At 42.2% G+C, this 22,951-nt stretch overlaps 1 long non-coding RNA gene across 1 annotated transcript; it reads right to left on the bottom strand.

Annotated features, from left to right (window-relative positions):
* Nucleotides 1–3,320: 3,320 nt before the first annotated feature.
* On the bottom strand, nt 3,321–10,778 carry LOC121574474. Its single transcript, XR_006002216.2, has 4 exons — nt 10,209–10,778; nt 9,280–9,612; nt 4,366–4,475; nt 3,321–4,071 (listed from the first exon to the last, which is right to left on the bottom strand). It is a non-coding gene; the product is annotated as an uncharacterized LOC121574474 (long non-coding RNA).
* Between the last annotated feature and the right edge of the window lie 12,173 nt (nt 10,779–22,951).

Genomic DNA, 22,951 nt, shown 5'->3' with positions numbered 1-22,951 from the left:
GCACCAGATGCTGCACTTGACACATTTAATTGCTTATTCCAGTTACTAATAATCACCCACCCATTTAGAAAATGACTGTAAAAACTGAAAAATCAAAAAATGGTATGGTTGAGAGGGATGAGGCAAAAGGTACGGCAAATAAATCTGGCTGATTGGCAAACGTACTGCAAATTAAGAAATCATGTGACTAAACTAAATAAAAATAAAAATAAACTATACTATGAAACAAAAATAAATGATATAAAGAATGATAGTAAAAAGCTTTGGAGCACCTTAAATGAAATTTTGGGAAAAAAGGCAAACTCTGCTCCATCATTCATTGAATCAGATGGCTCATTCATCACAGAACCCACTGATATTTCCAACTACTTTCATGACTTCTTCATTGGCAAGATAAGCAAAGTTAAGTATGACATGCCAGCAACTAACGCTGACACTACACATCCAAGTATATCTGACCAAATTATGAAAGGCAAGCATTGTACTTTTGAATTCCGTAAAGTCAGTTTGGAAGAGGTGATTTTTTTTGTGTCTCTCAACAATGACAAGCCACCGGGGTCTGACAATCTGGATGGAAAATTACTGAGGTTAATAGCGGACGATATTGCCACATCTTCAATTTAAGCCTACTAGAAAGTGTGTGCCCTCAGGCCTGGAGGGAAGCTAAAGTCATTCCGCTACCCAATAATAGTAAAGCCCCCTTTACTGGCTCAAATAGCCGACCAATCAGCCTGTTACCAACCCTTAGTAAACTTCTGGAAAAAATTGTGTTTGACCAGATACAATGCTATTTCACAGTAAACAAACTGACAATAGACTTTCAGAACGCTTATAGGGAAGGACACTCAACAAGCACAGCACTTACACAAATTACTGATGATTGGCTGAGAGAAATTGATGATAAAATTATTGTGGGGGCTGTCTTGTTAGACTTCAGTGCAGCTTTTGAAATTATCGATCATGGTCTGCTGCTGGAAAAACGTATGTGTTATGGCTTTACACCCCCTGCCATAAAGAGTTACTTGTCTAACAGAACACAGAGGGTGTTCTTTAATGGAAGCCTCTCAAACATAATCCAGGTAGAATACAGGAATTCCCCTGGGTAGCTGTTTAGGCCCCTTACTTTTTTCCATCTTTACTAACGACATGCCACTGGCTTTGAGTAAAGCCAGTGTGTCTATGTATGCGGATGACTCAACACTATACACATCAGCTACTACAGCAACTGAAATAACTGCAACACTTAACAAAGAGCTGCAGTTAGTTTCGGAATGGGTAGCAAGGAATAAGTTAGTCCTAAATATTTCCAAAACTAAAAGCATTGTATATGGGACAAATCATTCACTAAACCCTAAACCTCAACTACATCTCGTAATGAATAATGTGGAAATTGAGCAAGTTGAGATGACTAAACTGCTTGGAGTAACCCTGGATTGTAAACTGTCATGGTCAAAACCTATTGATACAACAGTGGCTAAGATGGGGAGAAGTCTGTCCATAATAAAGCGCTGCTCTGCCTTCTTAACAACACTATCAACAAGGCAGGTCCTAAAGGCCCTAGTTTTGTCACACCTAGACTACTGTTCAGTAGTGTGGTCAGGTGCCACAAAGAGGGACTTGGGAAAATTGCAGTTGACTCAGAACAGAGCAGCACGGCTGGCCCTTAAAAGTATACGGAGAGCTAACATTAATGACATGCATGTCAATCTCTCATGGCTCAAAGTGGAAGAGAGATTGACTTCATCACTATACTTGTTTTTGTAAGAGGTGTTGACAAGCTGAATGTACTGAGCTGTCTGTTTAAAATACTAGCACACAGCTCGGACACCCATGCATACCCCACAAGACATGCCACCAGAGGTCTCTTCACTGTCCCCAAGTCCAGAACAGATTATGGGAGGTGCACTGTACTACATAGAGCCATGACTTCATGGAACTCTAATCCACATCAGATAACTGATGCAAGCAGTAGAATCAGATTTTAAAAAACAGGTAAAAATACACCTTATGGAACAACAGGGACTGTGAAGCGACACACCCGTGTAGCTCAGTTGGTAGAGCATGGCGTTTGCAACACCAGGGATATGGGTTCATTTCCCATGGGGGGCCAGTATGAAACATTTATGCACTCACTAACTGTAAGTCACTCTGGATACGAGCGTCTGCTAAATGACTAAAATGTAAAAATGTACAGACACATGCATGCATACACACACATTGTTATATTGTTGAAAGGTGGTTTAAACATTTTGTATTGTAGATATGTAGTGGTGTAATAATGTTATATGATGTACTGTTTTATATTTTGTTTTATATGCAATGTAAGTGCTTTAATATGTTTGGACCCCAGGAAGAGTAGCTCCTGCCTTGGCAGCAGATAATGGGGATCCCTAATAAATACAAATACGAATACAAAATTGGGTTGAGGTCGGGCGATTGTGGAGACTTGGTAAAATAGCCCTTACACAGCCTGGAGGTGTGTTGGGTCATTTTCCTGTTGAAAAACAAATGATAGTCCCACTAAGCCCAAACCAGATGGGATGGCGTATCGCTGCAGAATGCTGTGGTAGACATGCTGGTTAAGTGTGCCTTCAATTCTAAATAAATCACAGACAGTTGTGGTGGATATTTTAAACTATCAAATGAGGAGAGACAAACTTATCACACAAGTCAGAGTAATACTTAAATTAAATATTTATTCAAATAACTTATCGATAAGGGAGCTAGTCGCAATACCCACACAACCCACATAACCAAGTGAGATCCCAACGAACAGGAAATGTTGACGTCTTATATAGTGGACCTGAAAATGCTTAGTCATGGCTGGTTCCACCCCTCCCCGACAGATCAGGAGCTACCTTGTTTTCTTCTTGTGGCTATGTGTATCGGGTCATAGCCTATTTTTTAAAATAATTCCAGCCTAGTTCTTACTCGTCTGATAATAATTTGAATATCTCAAAAAGTATAAAGTGCAAGAACATGGTTGAATATTATATTTGAAGAGGAAACCGTGTACCTTACATTGTCTATTAAATCAGTTATACCTGAGCAGGCACACATAAGCCTTACACAATCAATAGAAAAATACAAAAAAAGAAAAAACACCATATAATGTTTGATCTTTTATGGAATATATTACCAAATCAGATATTTAGGAAGCTAAACTCTTCTTTCAGTGGTACCTACACGTTGTTAGCATGTGGTAAAGATGTGGAGTTGATATTTGACACCATTCCAGTTTTACAGGTTTTTTTATGAAAGTGAACCTAAGTGCCCCATGGTGGAGATGTTGGCCAATTTTTTTTATTTGTATAATTCAGGCCTAGTTCTTACTCATCTCATACAAATGTGAATATCTTCAAAAGTATAAAGTGCACAAACATGGTTGAATATTATATTTGAAGAGGACCCCTGTACCTTTGATAATATGGTCTAATAAATCAGTTATACCTTAGAAGGCACACATAAGCCTTACATAATCAATAGAAAAATACAAAGCAAAAGCAAAAATGCCATTCAATGTTAAGCCTTTTATTGAATATCTACCCAACACAATAGGAAAAAAGTTAGAAACTGATGTGAGCGTTGAACAAATTAATCACTCCCAAAACTTAATGTGCTACAAGTTAGAAATTGATATTTTAACATTAATAAAGTTAACCATGAAGTAGTATTTACAACAAAACTGATAATGAGAACAGAACTGATTATTAGTGTGTGGGGGAAAGGAAGATGGAGGTGTGTTTGTGTCTGTGTTTCGAGTGTTCACACTTCTGTCCCTTCTCTTCTCCTCTTGTGCCATGCCCGGTAACAGTTCCTGTCTACTGTAAGACAGAGTGGCACATTGCAAGACTCACATTTCCAAGGGGTCTTGTTTTCCAGCTTTTTCTCCGCACACAAGTGACAGCACAGCCTGCCCTTGGTGACCTTAAGGTAGACAGGTGAGTGAGGTGTCCACAATTGTAATGGGGTTGCAGTCCACCCCTCTTCTTCAGCCACGGCAGCCAATGACCCTCTCCGAGCCCCCACTACTGCCCCTGAAGCTGTAGCCTCCTCTTCCTCCTTGTCGTCCTAGACAGATTGATCACCACGGGGAAATGCATTATCATCATCAAGTAACAGAACAATATACACACCTCTTCCACCTCCTCCACACCACAGTCAGCCAGCTGCATGCAGAGGACCTCTCTGCACAGCCGCTGTGTCAGGGGCTTTCTCCTCTTTTCCAGGGCCATCTCCTTTTGCAGGATAAAGCTGTTCACCACTGCAACGTTGACAAAGTGGTAGAACAGCTTCTTGTACCACTTTGGCATCTTCTGGGCCACATTGTAACACTTCAACAGGGCATCGGACAAGTCCACTTACCCCAAGAAGCTGTTGTATGCCCTCACTGGTGCTGGGATGGGGATACAGCGAGTGGTCCATCTCCCGTCATGGTTCCTGACTCTCTGCTGGACTGAGTCTCCATTGAACACCTTTTGGATGGAGGAGAGCATGGTAACACACCAAGAGATTAACGTACTTTGGTGCGAAAAGTGCAAATCAATCACAGAACAACAGCAAAGGACCTTGTGAAGATCCTGGAGGAAACAGGTACAAAAGTATCTATATCCACAGTAAAACGAGTCCTATATCGACATAACCTGAAAGGCCGCTCAGCAAGGAAGAAGCCACTGCTCCAACGATGAGACAGCCTATAGGGAGGAGGTCAGAGACCTGGCCGTGTGGTGCCAGGATAACAACCTCTCCCTTAACGTGATCAAGACAAAGGAGATGATTGATGAGCACGCCCTCATTCTCATCGACGGGGCTGTAGTGGAACAGGTTGAGAGCTTCAAATTCCTTGGTGTCCACATCACCAACGAACTATCATGGTGCAAACAAACCAAGACAGTCGTGAAGAGGGCACCACAAAGCCTATTCCCCCTCAGGAGACTGAAAACATTTGGCATGGGTCCTCAGATTCTCAAAAAGTTATACAGCTGCACCATCGAGAGCATCCTGACTGGTTGCATCACCGCCTGGTATGGCAACTGCTCGGCCTCCGACCGCAAGGCACTACAGAGGGTAGTGCGTACGGCCCAGTACATCACTGGGGCCAAGCTTCCTGCCATCCAGGACCTCTATACCAGGCGGTGTCAGAGGAAGGCCCTCAAAAGTGTCAAAGACTCCAGCCACCCTAGTCATAGACTGTTCTCTCTGCTACTGCATGGCAAGCGGTACCAGAGCGCCAAGTCTAGGTCCAAAATGGTTCTCAACAGCTTTTATCCCCAAGCCATAAGACTCCTGAACAGCTAATCATGGCTACCCGGACAATTTGCATTGCCCCCCCACCCCCAACCCATCCCTCTTTTTTACTGTGCTGCTACTCTGTTTATTATTTATGCATAGTCACTTTAACTCTACCCACATGTACATATTACCTCTGTAGTGGAACAGGTTGAGAGCTTCAAGTTCCTTGGTGTTCACATCACCAACCAACTATCATGGTCCAAACACACCAAGACAGTCGAGAAGAGGGCACGACAAAGCCTATTCCCCCTCAGGAGACTGAAAAGATTTGGCATGGGTCCTCAGATCCTCAAAAGGTTCTACAGCTCCACCATCTAGGGCATCCTGACTAGTTGCATCACCGCCTGGTATGGCAACTGCTCGGCCTCCGACCGCAAGGCACTATAGAGGGTAGTGCGTACGGCCCAGTACATCACTGGGACCAAGCTTCCTGCCATCCAGGACCTCTATACCAGGCGGTGTCAGAGGAAGGCCCTCAAAATTGTCAAAGACTCCAGCCATCCTAGTCATAGACTGTTCTCTCTGCTACCGCACGGCAAGCGGTACCGGAGCTTCTACCCCCAAGCCATAAGACTCCTGAACAGCTAATCATGGCTACCCGGACTATTTACACTGCCCCCCCACCCCCACCCCATCCCCCTCTTTTACACTGCTGCTATTCTGTTTATTATTTATGCATTGTCACTTTAACTCTACCCACATGTACATATTCCTCAATTACCTCGACAAGCCGGTGCCCCCGCACATTGACTCTGCACCGGTACCCCCCTGTATATAGCCTCCCTACTGTTATTTTATTTTACTGCTGCTCTTTAGTTATTTGCTTAAATTTTTTTACTTAACACTTTTTTTATTTTACTTTTTTCAACAACAAAAAAATGCATTGTTGGTTAAGGGCTTGTAAGTAAGCTTTTCACTGTAATGTCTACACCTGTTGTATTCAGCGCATGTGGCAAATAAAATTTGATTTGATTTGATCGATGGAGAGATTCTGTTAACCTTTTCACATGTGAGTTCCAAATATCTCTAACGGTCGCCCCAGTGTGAGTTGTTTTATGCACGTGATGTCAGAATGCACTCACTGTTCAAAAATGTGATTGTTACTCAACAGGACAATTAACACGTGTTGCCTGCTAATTACGTTTCAACTTGTCAATTTCAAATTATTTTCTAACAAGTTTTATTTTCTAACAACAGTTTGAATTGAGGTGTGTTCCGCCTCCTCATTATTTCACATAGAAGTAGCCCATTTCAGAGTTGCAGACAATTTATGTTTGAGGCTTTACTGACCTGGACAAACGTCTCTCTTCGAGGAGAGCCCACGCACTTCACCAATTATTCCGCAGATCAATTATGCAGACATTTGCGCAGTCTTGCACGAATTGGCACATTTTCTGTCTGGCGCTCGCATTGCCTTCATTGTTGTTTTCCTTACAAATAATAACTTTGGACATGTGTGCGTTCCTATCAAAGTAAGTGCCTTTTTTTCTGTATATCGTGTTGTCGTTTCTACTGTAGTATACTGATTATTAGGAAATGGAAGACATACAAGACCACTGATAATCTCCCTCGATCTGGGGCTCACGCAAGATCTCACCCGTGAGGTCAAAATGATCACAAGAACGGTGAGCAAAAATCCCAGAACCACACAGGGGACCTAGTGAATGACCTGCAGAGAGCTGGGACCAAAGTAACAAAGCCTACCATCAGTAGCACACTACGCCGCCAGGGACTCAAATCCTGCAGTGCGAGACGTGTCCCCCTGCTTAAGCCAGTACATGTCCAGGCCCGTCTGAAGTCCATTTGGATGATCCAGAAGAGGATTGGGAGAATGTCATACGGTCAGATGAAACCAAAATATAACTTTTTTGGTAAAAACTCAACTCGTCATGTTTGGAGGACAAAGAATGCTGAGTTGCATCCAAAGAACACCATACCTACTGTGAAGCATGGGGTTGGAAACATCATGCTTTGGGGCTGTTTTTCTGCAAAGGGACCAGGACGACTAATCCGTGTAAAGGAAAGAATGAAGTTGGCCATGTATCGTGAGATTTTGAGTGAAATCCTCCTTCCATCAGCAAGGGCATTGAAGTGAAACGTGGCTGGGTCTTTCAGCATGACAATGATCCCAAACACACCGCCCGGGCAACGAAGGAGTGGCTTCGTAAGAAGCATTTCAAGGTCCTGGAGTGGCTAGCTAGTCTCCAGATCTCAACCCCATAGAAAATCTTTGGAGGGAGTTGAAAGTCTGTGTTGCCCAGCGACAGCCCCAAAACATCACTGCTCTAGAGGAGATCTGCATGGAGGAATGGGCCAAAAATACCAGCAACAGTGTGTGAAAACCTTGTGAAGACTTACAGAAAACGTTTGACCTGTGTCATTGCCAACAAAGGGTATATAACAAAGTATTGAGAAACTTTTGTTATTGACCAAATACTTATTTTCCACCATCATATGCCAATAAATTCATAAAAAATTCTACAATGTGATTTTCTGGAAAAAAAAATCTCATTTTGTCTGTCATAGTTGACGTGTACCTATGATGAAAATTACAGGCCTCTAAGGGGCAACACTGTATATATATATATATATATGTATGGAGCATAACGCATTTACAGTTTTATTCACGTTTTCAAGTACTGGTGACAAATAATGCATTCCAATTATTGCATAGATTGTAATGGACACCTATGATGTGTGTAAAATACTTTTTTTGAAGGTTCTACTGATTATAATGAGCTAATGCTAAGCTATTTGCCAGCAATGTGTGGCGCCATGTTTGTTGACATTATACAATGCATTCTGGGTGTCACATAAATGTCTGTCAGACCAAAGATGTTATAATGAGGTGAAAGGTAGTCCCCTGTAGCTCAGTTGGTAGAGCATGGCACTTGTAACGCCAGGGTTGTGGGTTTGTTTCCCACGGGGCCAGTATGAAAATGTATGCACTCACTAACTGTAAGTCGCTCTGGATAACAGTGTGGCTAGCTTAAATGCTGACTGTTACGTCAATTGAAACTGGACGTTCTAAATAAGCTTTCTAATCACACTGGTTTGAGCATACATTTTGACATTTTAGTAATTTAGCAGACGCTCTTATCCAGAGCGACTTACAGTAGTGAGTGCATACATTTTCATACTTTTTCGTACTGGTCCCCAGTGGGAATCGAACCCACAACCCTGGCATTGCAAGCACCATGCTCTACCAATTGAGCGGGAATACAGAGTACAGATGTAGTGGGGTATCCACATACCAAATTATTATATGCAGTACTAGTACATGGCTGGATTGATAGACAATTACCTCTAGTGGTAATGCTATATATTGCAGCTACCTCAGGAAATGTATATATTCATTTTACATTTATACATTGTAGTCATTTAGCAGACGCTCTTATCCAGAGCGACTTACAGTTAGTGAGTGCATACATTTTTATTTATTTTTCATTTCATACTGGCCCCCCGCGGGAATCGAACCCACAACCCTGGCGTTGCAAACGCCATGCTCTACCAACATCCCTGCCTGCCATTCCCTCCCCTACCCTGGACGGCGCTGGGCCAATTGTGCGCCGCCCCATGGGTCTCCCGGTCACGGCCGGCTACGACAGAGCCTGGATTCGAACCAGGATCTCTAGTGGCACAGCTAGCACTGCGATGCAGTGCCTTAGACCACTGCGCCACTCTGCAGGGACCAATGTAGAATGATCACACCAGTTTGTTGGTATGTGTAAAAAGGTTAAGCGTGGTAGTAGGCCCTGCATGCCGCAATTATGTCGTCGAGGAGGGGACGGAGGTGGAACAGGCAGTCTTAGCCCTCGGTGCCCTTCTTTCGGTCATTCTCTACGTCTCCCTTTAGGTCGCTCATATGCGGGGTCCAGCTCAGAACCTCGAATCTCGTCCTTGGCATGACGGATGCCATGAAGATGACCAAACTCAGGAACCTGTACATTTCATTCACAGACCTAGGGGTCCAGGGTGTCTTCTTACCTTGTGGCAGTCTTCGTTCACCAATTGAGTTGGTGTTGGTGCAGAGGGTTTGGACAATTCTGTGACTAAAGAACAGCTGGGACAGTTCCAATGGGGTGTATGTCTAGGAGGTGTCCAACTGCACTCCTGGGGTCATTGATGGGCAGAAGGGAAAGAGAACAGGTGCTGTGTCAGCCTCCGTAACACTCCGCCACATGTCCTGAGGGGGAGCCTCATGGGGGGGCTTTGGTTTCACCCCTACCACTCTTCGTCTTGCTGCTGCATGGGGTAATGGCACAGTATTCTCTGCTGGCATCCATTGCTGGAGTTGCAGCTGGAGGTCTGACATCCTCTCTGAAAAATACATAAAACATTTTATGAGTGGACTGATTTTGAATGAATGAAACAACCAATCTCAAATCTCTCCTCAATAACACATGAATACAGTCTATTAGCATTAGTTTACAAAATGCATAATTTCAAAACAGCTACTAAGCCAATAACAGTAGCTAGTACATCTGGAAAGTTTCAGGTCAATCATACATCAAATGGACTACTACAAATACTATTATTATTAGCCATTGCATTACAGGTACTAGCTATATCAGTAAATGCAAGCTTGAACCACTATTAGCTAGCATGCATCAAGGGACTGTTGCTATAAATACTGATGTTATTATTATTAGCCATTGCATTACAGGCACTATATCACTGAATCTAAGCCAGAACCACTATTAGCATGCATCAAGTGGGTACAAAAAAAGACGTGATTGAAAACAGCGCGGAAGACCAGTTGGATAGCTAACTAGTTAGCTAAATAACGAACGTATCAAGGTTTATTTTTTGTGATTTTGATACCTGCAAACAAGAGCCTGGCAGTATTATACCGAAATACCAGTAGCTATATAAATGCATAGCTACATGAGGAATAATGCAATTGATTCACTTACATGTCCAGAAGCGGGTCCATCCCATCCTCCCATCCTATCGTCGAATGCCGCTTCAGCCACAGGGTCGATGCGCTTCGATCCCAGGAGTCATCAAGTCCAAGATCACTTCTTTCTAGCTCCTCAAGGATGTCTAACATTGTCAGTCGCTTCCCCTTAGATTTGGCCATCATCAAACCTAGCTAGCTAGCAATGGGCATCGGCTATTTGGGCATGCACTGCCCTGAAGTCCCACGGGGGGCCAGTATGAAAAATAAAATAAATTATGTATGCACTCACTAGCTGTAAGTCGCTCTGGATAAGAGTCTGCTAAATGACTAAAATGTAAATGTAAATGTAAGTGCATACACGAACTGGAGACAATCAATTCTGACAAAGCGCGCAATTGCCCGGGCGCACGAGCCAGGCACAAGAGATGGAGGAGCAACACATTTAGTCACGTGCCTTGCACATTCCCTAGTAGCCTCATAGCATTTTAGAAAGTGTTGAGAATTTACATTGTAACTGACAATATGGCTTACAATAATGTATGTCCCTATACAAGTTGTCAGACAAAGAAGGAAAGGTTTTCCAACCCGGATGTAAGCTGTGTTGTATGTTGTAATAGTGAGCACAAAATAAACAAATGATGTGTTTATATATGCAAAATGTAGAATGTGTATGTTTTTGTGTTTATGAAAACACAATTTACAGTGGGATAAAATTGACATGACAACTCCACAACTATCTCTTATCTCTGGAAATCGCTGGTTGGTGTTAAAGTGAAAGGGAAGAATAGCGATTTACATCCAGCTAATTTATGGCCCTGCTCCTTGACAAAATACAGCTGATGATAACCATCTTATGGCTCTGCTAGCAAGCCAAGGTACTATAAATGGGCCTGCCATCAGACTTTTGGCAAATGTTTCTTTATTAGAGTTTGTAATAATGACTTGAACTGGAACTTGAACACGAATTTGGGACGTCAACGTGCTAGAAGGCGGTGTTGAAAGGGTATATTAAGGAACACCTAACTTTACAAGACTCACACTACTCCTTTCGACAACAGCAGTACACATTCCAAGGGTACATCATGAAGTTGGAGTAAGATCTTTCAGATACAAAGGCCCAACTGATTGGAATAATCTACCTATAAAAATCAGGGCATTAAAATAACACTATGAATTTACGAAAGCCCTTTTTCAAAAGTTAAGAACAAACTATTTGTCTATTTAACTAATAGAAACATCACCATGTAAAGACATTTGGTGTGCAAAAGGATATCCTGCAGGGAAACAGACTAACTAGTTTTTCACAGATCTGAGCAAAGATAGGTCCAGCTGGGGGATATTAACCAATGTGAGTTTCACACAAACCCCTTTCAAACCAAGACGAAAAGCCGCCAACTTTACCATGCCGCCAAGAGCAGAAGTAAAATAAAATAACAGTAGGGAGGCTACAGTATATATACAGGGGGGTACCAGTGCAGAGTCAATGTGCGGGGGCACCGGCTAGTTGAGGTAGTAATATGTACATGTGGGTAGAGTTAAAGTGACTATGCATAAATAATTAACAGAGTAGCAGCAGCGTAAAAAGATGGGGTGGGGGGTGTGGGTGGGGGGGCAGTGCAAATAGTCCGGTTAGCCATGATTAGCTGTTCAGGAGTCTTATGGCTTGGGGGAATTTATAACTTGCTGCTGTCATGTCAGCTTAACATGATAATGATGCAACAACAGGGTCCTTGCCGGCTAAGCAATGGCTATATAAAAGGCGAATGCCGACAAGAAAGAGGTACAAATTAGCTGTTTGAAAGGGGATGATATACACATTGCCCAATTGTTTTTACAGGCAACATATCGTTAATCCTATGTGAAAGGTGTAACAGCCTTGGAACCACATCCCAGTGAACCCATTCACAGAGGAGGGGTAGAGAGAGAAAGAGGGAGAGAGTGCAAAAGAGAGAGAGTTGTACAATTCAGAAGAGAGACATACTGAGACTTAATTGTCTAGGCATCAATTGTATAGTAAAAAGAGAAACAGAGAGAGAGACATAGACAGAGATAGGGGAAGCGAGACAAAAAGGCATAGGATATGTAGGAAAGGGGGGGTGGTGGGGGGGGTGTTGAGAGAGGAGAGAGAGAGATACAGAGGGTGTGAGAGAGAGAGTGAGAGACTGAAAAAGAGAGATTTAGGGAGAGAGAGGGATGTTTCAGGGCTCTGACTGCATGCCATACATTCTTAGCTCAAGGGAAAATAACAACAGGCGTGTTTCAAGGTCACCTCACCATGGCCACTGGCTCTGGATGACTGACCACTGATGTTTCCATGGAGGCGCTCAAATGGACATGTTTCTGACCGACATGACTTGTGTCACTTTGGTGCTGTTGGTATCAATAACTTCGTTTAAAAATAAAATAATGTTGTTTATCAGTCATTACAAAGTCGCCAACTGACTGGAAAAGTCTCTGACCTACTTGACTTGTGTCACTCTGGTGCACAGCTATTGGTGCTTTTGTGCGTCAATAAAGTTGCTTATTAGTTGTGATCAAGTGTCCAACTGACATGAACAGTCTCCAACTCGAAAAGGTCTCCAACCGACTTGACGTGTGTCAGTCCGGTATTGTTGTTGCTGTTGTGTGTCAATAAAGTTAATGAGATAGATTTTTGGTCACTTACTCCATAGCTACAGTATTTGTTCAGTCTGGATGCTCTTTTAATTGGAGCTGAGATCATTACTGTAAAAAGAGGACTACAATAAACACTTTCCTACACATTTAAAAAGAAATGTTCTACATAGTGCCAAATAAGGGTTGTTTGGCTTGTAACCACAGCAGATCCCTTTTTGGTGCTATATATAACAATTTTTTGAAGGTTCTATAAAGAACAATGCTCATAAGGTTCAAAATGGAACCTTAATGGTGCTATAAAGAACCCTTTCTCCTGAGTGGCGCAGTGGTCTAAGGCACTGCATCGCAGTGCTAACTGTGCCACTAGAGATCCTGGTTCAAATCCAGGCTCTGTCGCAGCCGGCCGCGACCGGGAGACTCATGGGCGGCGCACAATTGGCCCAGCGTCGTCCAGGGTAGGGGAGGGAATGGCCGGCAGGGATGTAGCTCAGTTGATAGAGCATGGCGTTTGCAACGCCAGGGTTGTGGGTTCGATTCCCACAGGGGGCCAGTATAAAAAAATAAATATATGTATTCACTAACTGTAAGTCGCTCTGGATAAGAGCGTCTGCTAAATGACTAAAATGTAAATGTAAAATGTTCTACAAAAAAACATTAAAAGAGGTTCTATATAGCGCCAAAAAAGCTTCCGCTATGGTTAAACCCCTTTTGATGCTATATAGAACCCTTTTTAACCATTTACACTCGTACCTGTATACAGGTTGAAAATGGCAGATTTGGACAAAGTGAACTACCTAAATTGGAACTCAGTGGCTTTACATTAACATGCTATACATGACGTCAGAGCTCAGGGTCTCCACTTCACAGTTTTGTATGGGTTTTGACTGACAGTCATTCTGAACTTGAGTACCGCCTGTGACAAGAAGTTGCCTCCATCCCTTCCGTTAATTGGGCAACTTTTGCAAATGTTTTGTTGTCTGAGGGAAATGCTGTAAATTAAGACAACTATGTATTTTGAAAGATGATACATAGAGGATTATAATTAATACTGCTCTGATGTCATACAAGCAAGCCAAACACCCGTGAGTCCAAATGTGCACTTCACATTTCCATATTATAAAACTCATGTAATATACAGTGTCAACGTTTATGCTCACTATGTTTGATGTACAGTTACAAGATGACATGGCGTCATACCCTGGGTTGTCCTGAACAGAATGAGCCTATGTTTGTTGCATTGTGAAGAGAATCTGCAGCGGACCACGCATCTGAATGCACTCATGACTCCATTCTATGCGCACCAAAATTGCGATCCGCTTCCTGATTTGCCATGTGAAAGCCTAACACCGTAAGATCGTATTTAATAATTTAGCTAGTAATGTTTGCGATAGAACAAGCTTTCAAATGATGCCCACCTGACACAGATTGTGATTTATAATGGACTGTCTTTGGATTGCGTAAACAATAACAGTAATTGTGTGATGATGGGGATACAGGGCTGTGTTCCAAACAAAACAACTACTAGTGTGCTTGCTCTAGTTCCTCAACTGCACAGCTAGGAGAGCTAAAAAAAGCACCTTATAGTTGAAGACTCATATTTGAGTCATAAAAGTGCATTGTAATTACCTTCACACACTTTGGAGAGGTGGCCACTTGGAGACACTTGTAATTATTTTGTCTTACGTTGCACCTACCCCAAATTTTCCCAGAATATTCTTATCATGTTACTGAGTGTATCCAGCATTTTCTCACATTTCGTTATCAACAAATGCTGTGAAATGTAAAGTAAATGTAAAATGCACATAAAATCAACAGTGTAATGTTTGGGTTCAGTCTTGTGTCAGGTGAACTGTTGCGTCCTCACCTTTAGTCTAATAATTGTCCCATAATCTCCAAACTGTTCCCTTTTAATTGCTAGCATGGTTATGCATATGCCTTCCATATTTCTTCTGTAAGAAACATTTTAATTTAGCCCTATCCATATAGGCCAATTCCTTACGAGTGTAAAGGGTTAATGATTCTTTATAGAACCTTTATGGAGAATGGTTCTATAAAGAACCTTTCTCAATCTCAAAGATTCTATAAAGAACGTTTTGAAGAATCATACAGGGTTTTTCATTCTGGTTAGCCATATTATATACAAATTTCATTGGTGTTATTATTGTGTTAATTCAGAAGTTTAATCAGGTTTGCTAGCTCTGGAACAGCTGGGGGTCCCTGAGGAGAGAATTGAGAAGCACTGACTTAGTCAACAGTTCTCAATTGACACAAGGCCTTACATGAGTCTTTCACAAGACACTGTTACTGGCCGTAGTCATATTCAACATGTAATAACATAACACAAAATATTAGATACATTGGAATGACACTCACTCATGGTTGCACAAAAAGAGCTGTGAGTAAACCACACCCCAAGATATTCTAATGAGCTGCTGCTTTACATTTTAATTATCACTAAAATATTAAATAACCCTTTTCTGAACTGCAAAGAACCACTAAAGGGCTCAACGGGTTTTTTGAGTCATTACGGTTCCACATAGAACCATTACCCTTACCAAAGAACCCTTGACAAACCTTATTTTCTAAGTGTGTACTGATTCACATGAATACAACTCATCTGTGGATCAGCTCCTTTTATCTGTTTTCTACTCTTTTGGCTGGTCTCTGGACTATCCTCTCTCATTAAGGAGTGTTTACGATTGACTTATAATAAGATCTAATGTAAAAGACTCATTCAAGTTCTGAGCCAACATAATGACACACCTGTATTACTGAAAAGAGAAATATAATATCGTCATGTTAAACGTGTCCCTACTTGGAATAACAATATTTGAGTCCTTTGGATTCATACACTGTTGCTAAATGGAAGGGTGTCCACAAGCTATTTTCTTTGGATTCATACACTATTGATATGTTGAAAGACATCTGCCCATATTTGCCATGGGAAGAGGGAGGTGGTTTTAGTGGAGATACATTTTCACAGACGCCCTGATGTTGATGTGTCACAGTGACAGCAGCAGATTTTTGGGGACGCGTTAGGGTCACAGAATCAGGTCACGCCCTTTTGTGTTCTCAAAACCTGAGTCTATGGTCACTGACAACAGTGACGCATCACACATAAAAAGTTCAGAGCAGAGTCAGCCAGGGAAGTCAGTCAGTGGAGAGAGGCGAGGTGAGGCCATGGAGGCATTAAACTGATCCATATTCAGTCTCTGAGACAGTAGTGACATGTGACTTACATCTGAAAAGGGCATTTGATTTGTGTGGACACAGACCATTCAATACATGTGTCAGGCCCTAAAGAAACAGGTTGAAGGGAACAGTGGCAATGAAAGGCTGCCTCCCCTCTTGTCGCAACCCTCAGCTCCCCTCAGCTCAGCTCAGTGGAAAGAGTGTGAGGACTGGAGAAAGGAAGAAGACTCTACAGAACACAGGTGGTTTCAGAGTTAGAATGACTGGCCATGGTGACTCAGTCTAATGATACTATTTCACCATTTGAAGGCTTGTGAGTTGGTGTTGTGTATCTGTCTTTTAAAGGAGCACCACCATGGGAAAAGCATATATTTTGTGGTCCTGTGTGGCTCAGACAGTAGAGCATTGCACTTACAATGCCAAGTGTTATGGTTTAAATTCCCACTGGGGCCACCCACACTTACAGTGGGGAGAACAAGTATTTGATACACTGCCGATTTTGCAGGTTTTCCTACTTACAAAGCATGTAGAGGTCTGTAATTTTTATCATAGGTACACTTCAACGGAAAATCACATTTTATGATTTTTAAGTAATTAATATTCATTTTATTGCATGACATAAGTATTTGATCACCTACCAACCAGTAAGAATTCCGGCTCTCACAGACCTGTTAGTTTTTCTTTAAGAAGCCCTCCTGTTCTCCACTCATTACCTGTATTAACTGCACCTGTTTGAACTCGTTACCTGTATAAAAGACACCTGTCCACACACTCAATCAAACAGACTCCAACCTCTCCACAATGGCCAAGACCAGAGTGCTGTGTAAGGACATCAGGGATAAAATTGTAGACCTGCACAAGGCTGGGATGGGCTACAGGACAATAGGCAAGCAGCTTGGTGAGAAGGCAACAACTGTTGGCGCAATTATTAGAAAATGGAAGAAGTTCAAGATGACGGTCAATCACCCTCGGTCTGGGGCTCCATGCAAGATCTCACCTCGTGGGGCATCAATGATCATGAGGAAGGTGAGGGATCAGCCCAGAACTACACGGCAGGACCTGGTCAATGACCTGAAGAGAGCTGGGACCACAGTCTCAAAGAAAACCATTAGTAACACACTACGCCGTCATGGATTAAAATCCTGCAGCGCACGCAAGGTCCCCCCTGCTCAAGCCAGCGCATGTCCAGGCCTGTCTGAAGTTTGCCAATGACCATCTGGATGATCCAGAGGAGGAATGGGAGAAGGTCATGTGGTCTGATGAGACAGAAATAGAGCTTTTTGGTCTAAACTCCACTCGCCGTGTTTGAAGGAAGAAGAAGGATGAGTACAACCCCAAGAACACCATCCCAACCGTGAAGCATGGAAGTGGAAACATCATTCTTTGGGGTTGCTTTTCTGCAAAGGGGACAGGATGACTGCACCGTATTGAGGGGAGGATGGATGGGGCCATGTATCGTGAGATCTTGGCCAACAACCTCCTTCCCTCAGTAAGAGCATTGAAGATGGGTCGTGGCTGGGTCTTCCAGCATGACAACGACCCGAAACACACAGCCAGGGCAACTAAGGAGTGGCTCCGTAAGAAGCATCTCAAGGTCCTGGAGTGGCCTAGCCAGTCTCCAGACCTGAACCCAATAGAACATCTTTAAAGGGAGCTGAAAGTCCGTATTGCCCAGCGACAGCCCCGAAACCTGAAGGATCTGGAGAAGGTCTGTATGGAGGAGTGGGCCAAAATCCCTGCTGCAGTGTGTGCAAACCTGGTCAAGACCTACAGGAAACGTATGATCTCTGTAATTGCAAACAAAGGTTTCTGTACCAAATATTAAGTTCTGCTTTTCTGATGTATCAAATACTTATGTCATGCAATAAAATGCAAAATAATTACTTAAAAATCATACAATGTGATTTTCTGGATTTTTGGAAATTACAGACCTCTACATGCTTTGTAAGTAGGAAAACCTGCAAAATCGGCAGTGTATCAAATACTTGTTCTCCCCACTGTACATGTGCACTTGAGAAAATACATGCACATCCTGCATCCTGTGCAGTGCAGTGTGCACATACAGTACATGCTCATAAACATACTGTATGTTCACAAGCAGACAGACACACATGCTGGACTTTAGTCTGACTGCACTCTCCCTGGCGGCTGCTCTGTCGAGAGAGTCGGTGGCTGGAGCTGGAGCGGCTGGGATGAGAGGGGAAGGATAACAGAGGAGGAGGGAAGGAGGGAAGGTGGGAAAGAGAGTTAGAGACAAAAGGGGGGGGGGAGGGAAAGAGCGAGAGAGAGAGTGAGAGAAAGAGAGAGAGAGACAGAGAGTGTAGCGATGTCTGATCTCTCTGGGATTTATTAGTTATGCGCAGCATCATTAACCGGATGTTACCAACCTAGCAGACTATGCTAACCTGACTAACCAACAATAAGTACTAGTAGATAGTAGGTTCTGTGGACTGCATGTTAAGTTACCTACTGTACGAGTCCTTTCCTGAAGTCAAATGACCTAGTGGCCTCATGGGTGAAATGTGATTAATATTTTTCATAATTTCATAATTAATCAACATTATTTTAAAAGAAGCCATAAATCCGGTGTTTCTATGTCAAACGTTTTTTAATAATTTCAGTTTTCTGTGATGTATCAAAGTGTAATATTGGGATGCAAATTCAAAATGTAATGCATTTCAACTCTATATCTGACATGGTACAGGTGTCTTCTTTTTTTTAAGCTCATAACCATGTTTATTAGGTGTATACTTTTGTTTCAAAGTAGAATTGTTTAAGACTACCAAAAAACACTTTGTGTGACCCTGATTTAACCCATTGCAGTAAATATAACTAAACTGGATTACTGTCTGCCTGGTCTCCATTATGACAGAATTAAAGAACTCACACACCGAAGATTAGTGAGAAACACTGTCGAAATTCAACCCACCGGAGCCATTTGATTTCTCGCCGCTGTCGGCATCGCTGATCTGAAGACCAAATTGTTTTCATTTTCGAGTGGCATCGACACTGGACAAGGAGAGTAGTGTGGTGCAGGTGAATTCACTACTTTATTTAATGGGGAAAGATGCAGAGATCGTCTACAATGCCTTCACCTTTGATGACTTTAATGAAGTTTGACTTTGATATGGTGATTGAAAAGCTGAATTAACATTTTGTGCCACGGTGCAACGCGATTCACTAACGAGCCTGTTTCCATAAACAGATTCAAAAAGAGGCAGAGACTGTTGAATTTTTTGTGGGGAATCTACAGTGGGGAAAGAAAGTATTTAGTCAGCCACCAATTGTGCAAGTTCTCCCACTTAAAAAGATGAGAGAGGCCTGTAATTTTCATCATAGGTACACGTTAACTATGACAGACAAATTGAGAATTTTTTTCCAGAAAATCACATTGTAGGATTTTTTATGAATTTATTTGCAAATTATGGTGGAAAATAAGTATTATATATTACTAACATTCTAAACAGAATACAGGCAGCCAGGGCCAACAGTTCAAGCAAAGGCACAGTGGCCGTGTCCGAATACCCATACTTGTGTCCTAAATAATAGGCCGTTTGAGTATGCAATAAAATAAAGTTTTATAGTAGGTGACATTTTTAAAATTGTGTATACTTTAAATGCCCAGATGTCATACTCATTTCGTCTTTCACAACAGCTGTCAATTAGATATGGGGATGCGTTACTGAAAATAATCAATAGCGGGAAACAACGCAATCGCGCATGACGCATTCTCAGTATGCGGAAAAAAGAAGAACATTTTAGAGTATGTGAATTCTCAAATAATCTAATATGCTGTAAATGCCAGGATGTTATACTCATTTCGTCTTTTCGCTGCACACTTTTCGGGAATTTCACAGCCACAATGCATTGGAAGCAGGGGGCTGTGAGTTTTGATAACTAGAGCTGTATCTGTATCTGTTTTCAAGTAAAAAACAAAACAATTTGGAAGATGCAAATAGCGAAGGTTCTGCGGTGGTGTTCAAATGTAAGTCGTTTTTTTTCTCCTTCAAATTATCACAACTATTTCATCGTACATCTTTGAAAACAGATTTGCAGCTTACTGCCTGTCGTGCCTTCCCACTAGGCACAGTTCAACATTTATTGCACGTTGGTTCAATGTAATTTCGTTGAAATGACTTGGAAACTACGTTGATTCAACGAGTGTGTGCCCAGTGGGTTGGCTTGAGCTAGCTACGTGCTTTAGTAAGACTATAAGTTATAACTGTTCAAACAGTAATGTTAGCTACATGGTTACTTGCTGTTGAGCGACAACTTCATATTTAACGTTAGCCTAGTTAGCTACCTAGCTAGCTAGTTTCATTGCACATAGAGGTGTAATCATTACTCCAAACAGTTGAAAAAACATTCTGTTTTGCAATTAAGACTAGCGTTTCTATTGGACAGATCCAGGTAGGTCCCTTCCTGTTTGCTGAACCTGTCCAATAGAAATGCTATTTTTCATTGCAAAACGTTTGGAGTAATGATTACACCCCTGCTATGGTGAAAGTAATGGTAAGCTGCACTCTTTACTGTTTCACCTTGGCACTCCAATTTGAAATGTATGTGGCAGTCTAGCTACAGAAAGTTCACACAACTCTACTTTGCTTGTTTTGGTTAATGTTGTACTTCATCTTATGTCTTTTCAGGATCTACGTGAATGAGTATGAGCTGGAGGGCCAGCCTGTCACCTGCATGAATAAAAAATAAGTGGGAGAACCTGCAGCTGTGGGCTCCTCTCCCTCCCAGAATGTGGATGTGGAGGCGGGAGAAGGAGGTGACTGCCAGGGAGGCACGCCTTATGGCCATTTTAGAGGCCATGATTAAGAATACGTTTTATGTATTTTGTATTGTATTTATAGCTATGATTTTATTCATTTTCTACTGTTTTTGGTGAAGAACTTTTTTTAAACCCAAAATGGATTTCAGTTTTCTCATTGAAAAGTTTTAAGAAACATTTTTATTTGATGCCGTATTTTACTTTAAATATTCAAAAATGCACTCGCACATCTGAGCTATCTTGTTGCAGGCGCATGGTAACAATTAGATAAGTTGAAAGAAAAAAGAAACCCGCACACTGCTCTAGCTAGTATTGTTTTTTTGCCTGTCGGCCTCTTGGTCTTCGTCTGAGCTTTTTGCCCTACTAAACTAAATAAACCATCTTTGGTATAATAATAATAATAATTGATTACATTTCTATGGCACTTTTCATAACAATCTCAATGTGCATCAAAAGCAGAAAACAAGCAATATATCATTATGAGTAGCCTAGCTATAACCAATAGAGGCCAAGTCTTTGAGTGCATGCATCCTCCAAAGATGGAGATGGACAGTTCATGGCTTGATCAGAGGAAGGTGGTCAGGGAGTTGGTTGATGAAGATAGAGTCTGGTGACGATCTTCTTGAGGGCTAGCTACTCTGGGAACCAGCCTGATTTGTGTAGTCACACTGGACTTGTCCTTCACAATGTATGGAACCAACTTGGGTGATACCCTCAGCAGCTCTGGGCGCCAGGAAGCTCACCACACAAAGTTCAGAGTAGTAGCCAGTCATCCTCATGATGAGCCCTCTGCCTCAGCACTGCATTCCTCTGCTGCATCTCCCATTCTTCTCAAGCTTCAGGTGACTCTTCAAATGATACATGCGTAGGCCTACTGTTCAATCAAGTTTACTCCAAATACGTCATTCCAAATGCTAGCTACTTAGCTAACTTTAGCCCAAAACAACAACAAGAAAGGCCACTGGGTGGGGCTACAGACGATCCTTTCCAGTTCATATGTGAAGCCAACACTGATGGTGCGTTCAAGACAACAGAGAACTCGGGAAAAAATACTTGCTCTGACTGGGAAAAATATTTTTTAACGGTCATCCAACTCGGAAGTCAGAAACTCGGGCATCATCAACAACTCCGACTTCTCCGACATTACCGATTTTTCCCTGTATGAGCTCGTTTTGTTTCAGAATTTCCAAAATTAATACGTTTCGGCCGTGGCATACTGCATTCTTTTTACTAAACAGTACGTGCTAAATAGTACGTAGTATGATTAGTACACAGTATACAGTTTAAGTAAGTAGTAAGCAAGAGAGATTTCGGACATGGCCAGTGAATCAAAACAGGTCAATTGCTCACGATGACAGTGAAAATTGTCTGCACGTAATAAAACAGACAGACCATAAGCTATTCGTTCCATTGATCAACATGTACCACCTGGACAAAGCACCACACTGGTGACAACGACGGCTCATGCTTCTCATGTGCTTCAACGTGAAAGCAGTACATGTTCCTGGGAAGCAGTTAGTGGTGGCTGACACACTGTCAAGAAACCCGCTGAAAGAAAACACATCAAACACAGAATAAGGAGTCAAAGCATATGTGAAAGCTGTGTTGGAGAGTAGACCAGTCTCTGCACACAGGCTGGATGACATTACAGAGGTGACACGGAACAACACAGACCTCCAAATGGTTATCAGCTTCATCCGAAAAGGCTGGCCTCAGAGAATTGCATAATTACGCTACTCACTACAATCAATCAAATGTATTTATAAAGCCCTTTTTACATCAACAGATGTCACAAAGTGCTTATACAGAACCCACCCAAAAAACGCAAAGAGCAAACAATGCAGATGTAGAATCACAGTGGCTAGGAAAAAAAAACCTTGAAAGGCAGGAACCTAGGAAGAAACCTACAGAAGAACTAGGCTCTGAGGGGTGGCCAGTCCTCTTCTGGCTGTGCCCAGTGGAGATTATAAGAGTACATGGTCATTAAGGCCAGATCGTTCTTCAAGATGTTCAAACGTTCATAGATGACTGGCAGGGGTCAAATAATAATCACAGTGGTTATAGAGGGTGTAACAGGTCAGCACCTCAGGAGTAAATGTCGCTTGACTTTTCATAGCCGAGCATTCAGAGGTCGAGACAGCAGGTGCAGTAAAGCGAGAGAGAGCGAGAGT

This window comes from Coregonus clupeaformis, chromosome 9 (genome assembly GCF_020615455.1).
Source record: "Coregonus clupeaformis isolate EN_2021a chromosome 9, ASM2061545v1, whole genome shotgun sequence".
Lineage (NCBI taxonomy): Eukaryota > Metazoa > Chordata > Actinopteri > Salmoniformes > Salmonidae > Coregonus > Coregonus clupeaformis.
Note: the sequence above shows the minus strand (reverse complement) of the source record. Positions and strands in the feature narration are given on the sequence as shown.